Source organism: Helianthus annuus, chromosome 11 (genome assembly GCF_002127325.2).
Source record: "Helianthus annuus cultivar XRQ/B chromosome 11, HanXRQr2.0-SUNRISE, whole genome shotgun sequence".
Lineage (NCBI taxonomy): Eukaryota > Viridiplantae > Streptophyta > Magnoliopsida > Asterales > Asteraceae > Helianthus > Helianthus annuus.
Window position 1 is genome coordinate 38,533,281 of NC_035443.2, and position 6,849 is coordinate 38,540,129.

The following is a 6,849-nucleotide window of genomic DNA, read 5'->3' on the forward strand; positions in this document are numbered from 1 at the left end:
TGTCAAGCTCGTCAAAGTTCGTTGGAATGCCAGACATGGTCCTGAATTCACCTGGGAGCGTGAGGACCGAATGAAAGAGAAATACCCCCATCTATTTCCCAAGAACCCTGCTTCTACAAGCAGAACTTAAAATTTCGGGACGAAATTTTTCTAACGGGGGGAGAATGTGACAACCCTCACAAAACCAGGTATCCGTACGATTTAATTAATAATTAATTGCTGCTTAATTACTGTGCTTACTTGAAATTACTGATGAACTGCTACTTGATTTCTGATACTTGTATATTCCTACATCATACTCTGTTTGCTGTCACTACATTATTTGCATGCTGAACTCTAGTGACAAACATGATGCACAAAAGCACAGTAGCACTATGAACGGATAACCTATTGAACATGCTGATAAAGCCAGCATCAGGCAGATACTGCCTCTAAGGCCTGTATGAGCCAGAAATATTTTACTACACCCATAGTGAGTGTAGGGATACAAGGGTTGTAGAACTGCGTCTCTAGGAATAAGTTACGATGACTGGATGTGCCTAAAACGTACACTAAGCACAAAACACAGCACTTTAATTAACATTTCAGCTTCTGGCTAGCTAATAAAGTGCCAAAACATGAGAAAAATATTATTAGACACTTTCCAAAGTGTCAGGAATAAGTTGTGTCATTAAAAATGGTATTTACGACACTTAAAAGCTTTATTAAGAGCTTTAACGGATTACTATCCAACCGAACAACCGGACTATACCCGGGACATAAAAATATTGACATTAACGTTATTGGTCTTTTTCTGAGCCAGTTAGGGTCCCTGAACACCCTAACACTCGCCATAAAGCACAACACGTGACTAACCAAGTTAATCCCTAAACTTAACTAGATTAACCTAACTAAACATCAACTAATCTAGTTGGAATCGAACTAGGGTCCCCCCCCTTGGGCCGATCGGTCACCAAGTGACCCCACTCTTGTACCATGTTGATTTACTTAATCTCTCATGTCCAAAATCAAGGGGACACAAGAACCAATGGATCTTTAATCCTAACTTTGCCTATAAAACACTAAGATTACACATATGATTAATCACAACACACTTCACCACTCAAGCTCTCTCTCCCCTCTCTTGGTTCTCGGCCGAAGGCACCCCACCCCCATCCATCATTGTTCGATTTTGATCAAGCAATCCCAAGTCCATACAAGTGTTACGGGTCACATACGAGGAGTCTTGGTGCAAACGGAAGACGAAGGACCTCACTCTCTAGCTTTTATCCACGCATTTTTCGCGTAGATTCTTCCCTAGCCTCGAGCTAGAGGTATAATGCTTAAAACACTCTCTTGAACTATTCTAAAGTGGTTAATATGTTATGTAACGGTTAAAATTCGGAAACTTGCAATTTGAAGCACAAAAGTTTACTAAAAATGCAAGTATTGATGGTTAAAAGCTCACTAGTTGTGTAAATGTTGTAGTAATTGAAAGTTGTGATTATTTAGACCCGATCTATGATGTGGTAGCTCGGATCATCATTTAACCTGGTTTGGTTAAGGTCATGGATCTTGACATAAGCTTGTTTGGAATGAGACAAGGGTTAAAAGGTGAAATTCTACCACACGCGAACCATGAACTTGTGTAAAAGTATTTTACTTATGAAATAGCGTTTAAAACTAGCAGATCTACGTATCTGCAAGTGGTATTTTCAAAGAACCAAGCGTCAAAGAAAATCATGTTTTCTAAAAATAGATCTTACATTAACAAGCATGATTTTTATAAACCACAAGTGTGTAAACACTTGTGAAATGAAAAGTTTCGACAAATTAACAATCTTTGAAAAAGATGACGACAAGTTGTAAAGATGGATTTACTCTAAAAACGAGGTTTTTACGAGATCACATTACTTTATATAAAGATCCACAAAACATAATGGGATTTACACTATAGTTTCGGAAAAACTACAAGTTCATGTAATTATGCGATTTACATACTTGTCGATTAGTTGATGTGTCGGAAGTTGTTTGATTGAATAAAGAAGTTGTTGAAATTGATTTTGTAAAAGAAAATGATACGCTTGAAAGCGTGGCCACCTCCAGTTACAGAGGAAACTCTGGCGAAATTTTCCAAAAACCTAACACTTAGAATTATTTTCACTATAAGTGTTAGAAATATCTTTTCGACATGTTTTCAAAATATATTTCGTCACGACTCTATTTACAAATATCGGAGGTGGGATTTCCACAAAAACTAAACGTGATAAATATATATTCGGTAAATATATTCTCACCACACTGTTTATGATTATTTTGTGAAAAATACATAAATATTATTTTTAGAGTAAAAATAATATTTTCGAACGTTAACAGATCCAAAATAATACGAACGCCTCTACGATAATTATATAAGTTACACTGGTAATACTTATTACCACTCGGATGATAAAACGTAACTTACGCATTATACGGAAATATTTACGAACGCGTATTTTATCAACGTATTATTTTTTGGGAAATATTATGTGAAAAGAAAATATAATATTTTTGAGAAAAATATTTATATTTTGGAATTAGAAATGAAGATATATTAAGTGAGACTTAATGATATAATTCGAACGCACATGTATTAAATCCCCCATCCTTGGGAAGGAGATTAACTACCAAGTATATACGAAAAGTAAACACGGAATAGTTGTCTAACTATTTCCCAAAAAAAAAAACTTAAACTATAAAGCTAAGGCACGGCCGTCCGTCTAATAGAATTAGCACATGTAGGTCGTTGCACAGCTGCCTGATTTGGAGAACTTGGTAGAGACGCACCGACTGTGAGTTCATGTCCCCCTTTTCTCTTAACTGTTTTCGGTTTTCTAAACTGCGGGGGTGAAATACATGTTACTATGATTACGAGTACTTTTTACATGGTATGGTTAGCGTAAGGAGGGTTACTACTTAGATCATGTGAGTGGGTAGGCGGGAACTGGAGGCCATTAATCCTCATTGTAGGACCGAGGGACGTAAGCGGTAGATCTATCTGGGTGTAGCGAGCCCAACCCCAGGTCCAGCATAACGGACCTCGGGGTGACTTTGTGCCCCGACGCAAAATCGCAAGGTTTGAGTCTTCCTACTTGCACTTCACACGTATCAATGGCCTTGCAAACCATTTTTGATCTCTTTTTCCTTATTTGCTACATACCAGGATTTTGATAACTACAAAGGTTTATTTACTCACTTTCGCATGAACTCGCTCAACATTATTGTTGATTTTTCAACTTACATGTATTTCAGGGAATTAAAGGATCTGGCACGGTATGGCACGTTTTCCCGCTGCACTAGTTTCCGAGGTCATCCGGGGTTTAGGGAATGTGACTCTTTCCTGGACAAGTCACAGTCCTTAAACCATGTTTATGTTTTGTTTGTTAGTTGAACAATGTTATGGTTACTAGGGTGTTTTCCCGTTAAGACAATGGTATTGTATTGGTTTTTAAAACTTAATGGATGATCTTGCATGTTTTTAATTCATATAGCTTTGTTATGATTAAGCTATGGTATTAAGAAGTCACACCAAATTAACCACGCTTCCGCAAAGCCAGGGTGTGACACAAATGAAGCAACAACAAGAAACTAACCAATTGATAATAAAGGAACTACAACTCTTGAAGTCCAACTCCAAGAGACCTGCTGAGGATACTGCTACCCCCTTGCAGCCCAGGACGCTGAATTTTAGTTCAGCAATGTATACTGAGGATAATCAGGGCAACATCATACCAAGCCGTTCCTAGAGCAATGCTCCTGAGATACCCTCAATGGCCAGGATATCGACCGTGAGGGATCCAAGATATACTCTAGGATATGGCTAGAATCGCCAAACCGGTAACTTGTCAATTAACACTAACATTCCTACTACTAATACCCTTAGATCTTCGTAGGATACAGGTGTAGCATCGGCATTGTCCAGAGAACTCCAGAAACTGAAGGATATGATATCAAGTGTGCCTGGGGTATTGCAGCCTATACCGGAAGTATCCCAAGATAGTCACAAGATATCTCGGTTCGCTTATCCTATTTGTGATGTTGAAATCCCGAAGAGATTCCAAACTCCCAACATGAAACTTTATGATGGGACAACGGATCCTGAAGAGCATATTGCCTATTATAGGGAGAGGATGGAGATTAATCCTATCCATGCAATCGATCTCTCGCTCTGATACCACTTGTGGATTTGTTTCCGGATCAATTCCGCAACTCCGATGACTGTGTAGATCTCGTATCACGTGCAGAATCTGTGTACGAGAGTGGATTAGACACAAGAAAGTAATTATAATGCGTTTTCTATTGATGATGTAACAGTGTACAACCTTGAAAGCACTTGAGCTCTCTAACTCTCCAAATGAGCAAAAGTTCTAAAATATCAAGACTCCTCTCCTATTTATAGAGGATGTCCATCCTCTCCAACTTGTGCATGCTCCATTCGTGAGGATGGACTCCTTTTGTACAAACAAACTCTTTTCGTACAAATTGACTTTATTTTCTATATTTAACATTTCTAAACCTTGTCTTGATCATTTCTCAGCTACGATACGTAATTGACAGAAACGATAGACATATGCACTTACATTAATTCAACTCGACAGATCTACAAATATGCCAAAAAAAATTGTAATGTTTGAATTATTAAAGGTATATAATGAATTTGGGAACATCATGGACGCCAAGATGTTTGAATTATTAACTGGTCATAATGAATTTGGGAACGCTATAAATGCCAAGATATTTACTTTGTAACACAAAAATGATTAATTAATCGAGGCAGATCTAAAAAACAATAAAACGGGAGGTAGTTATTGTTTCTAACTACACGCCAAAAAAATCCTAAACGCCACAAATGACAATGGTGTTGTGAGAATGCACTAGAAAAGAGGATAAAAGGACAAAAAAGCCCTCCGCCTTGATTATATCGCGCGCCATGTGTTCAGCCTGGATCTGTTCTCACCTTTTCACACTTCCAACTGTTTTCTTCTGATCCCGTTTCTATATATATGTATGTATGTGTATAAATGTATATTTATATATATGTATATATTGTTTGGTCTCGATTCGGTTTGGTATGGTATGATAGTGACACAATATCCGTTTTCTATAAAATTTATATCACAATGTTAAAAAAAAACATATAAACATAGAACGTATATTATTAGAAAAAATATCAAATACATGATAAATAAAATACTATAAAAAATTAAATCAATTACTTAAAAAAACACATTCACTATTCACGGGCACTTTATATGCGCATAGACCTCACCGCCTAAGGCCTAGGCGCAAAAAAGATCAAGGGCCTGAGGGAAAAAACGCAGAATGAAAAAAATATATGTATTATGTATTAAAAAATAATAACATGCTTCAAATAAAATAAATAAAAGCTATTATATAGCATTTAGGTAGCATTCTGTATGAAGGAATAGAAGGTGGAATTGAATGGATCATTATAATGGAATAAAAATATAAGGTAGTATTTGGTATGCAGGAATGAGAGTAGGGATGGCAATGGGTCGGGTTTGGGACGGGTTTAGGTAATCCCAAACCCAAACCCGATTAGTTAAGCTTGTCCCAAACCCGTCCCAAAACCCGTCGGGTTTCTAGCGGGTAAATACCCATCGGGTATCGGGTATACCCGCGGGTTTCGGGTAAACCCGTTAATTTAAAAAGATTACTCGTTGGGTATACTCAGCTCAAAACTCATTGGGTATCTATTGGGTAACTACTAACCTGTTACATTTTGTATTGTTATTATAAAAATATATGTCAAATAACTACAATGTATACGGAATAGAATACCTATATGTGTAAAAAATGGATGTATCATATATATACATATTAATAATATAAAAGAAATAATATCGGGTAAACGGGTACACTTTATCGGGTAATTGGGTCGGGTAAACGGGTATATCACTTAATCCCAAACCCGTGAAAAAAATACAAACTATTGCCAACCCCGTCCCAAACCCGATTAACCGTCCCCAAACCCGTCCCAAATGTGTCGGGTTTCGGGTTTATCCATCGGGTTCGGGTTTGATTGCCATCCCTAATTCCATTCCCTCAAAATCATTCCTTCCACCCCCCATGTTTTTTTCATTCCATCCCCTCTTGCACCATTCATCAACAACACCACAACCCACCACCTTCGCCACAACCCACCACCACCACCACCCACCATCGACGCCATCGCCGCCACCCGCCACCACCTCACCCCAACAGCCACCGCCGCCACCGCCACCCACTAGCCACCGTTATCACCCACAGCTGCGACCAACCGCCAACGCCACTCGATGTCGCCGCCCACCACCATCGTCGACGCCACCACCACCGCCACCACCAACCGCCGTCGCCGCCACTAACCGCCACCTTTGCTGCCACCCACCACCAACGACCACCTTATCGCCACCACCACTCGTCGTCACCGTTGCGCCGCCACTCGCTGCCACCACCACCACCCATCGCCGCCACCGACACCCACCACCGCCACCTATAACCACCCACAATCATTACCACCGACCACCACCACTACTCACCGCTGATTTTATTTACTCCGTTTTTCTTGCCTACCGAACAATATACAATAATAATTCATTCCATTCACACATGGTAACCAAACAAGACATGGAATGGTAATGATCCATTGCATTCCCTCGTCCATTCCATTACCTCGTTCATTCCATTACTTCGTTCATTCAATTACCCCATACCAAACAGACCCTAAATGTTTGGTTATCATATAGTAATGAAATGGAGCATTCCAAAAGAGTGTAACTCCTGTCCTTCCATATATAATGATTTCTATTCCTTGGTAAAAGGGTGTTATTT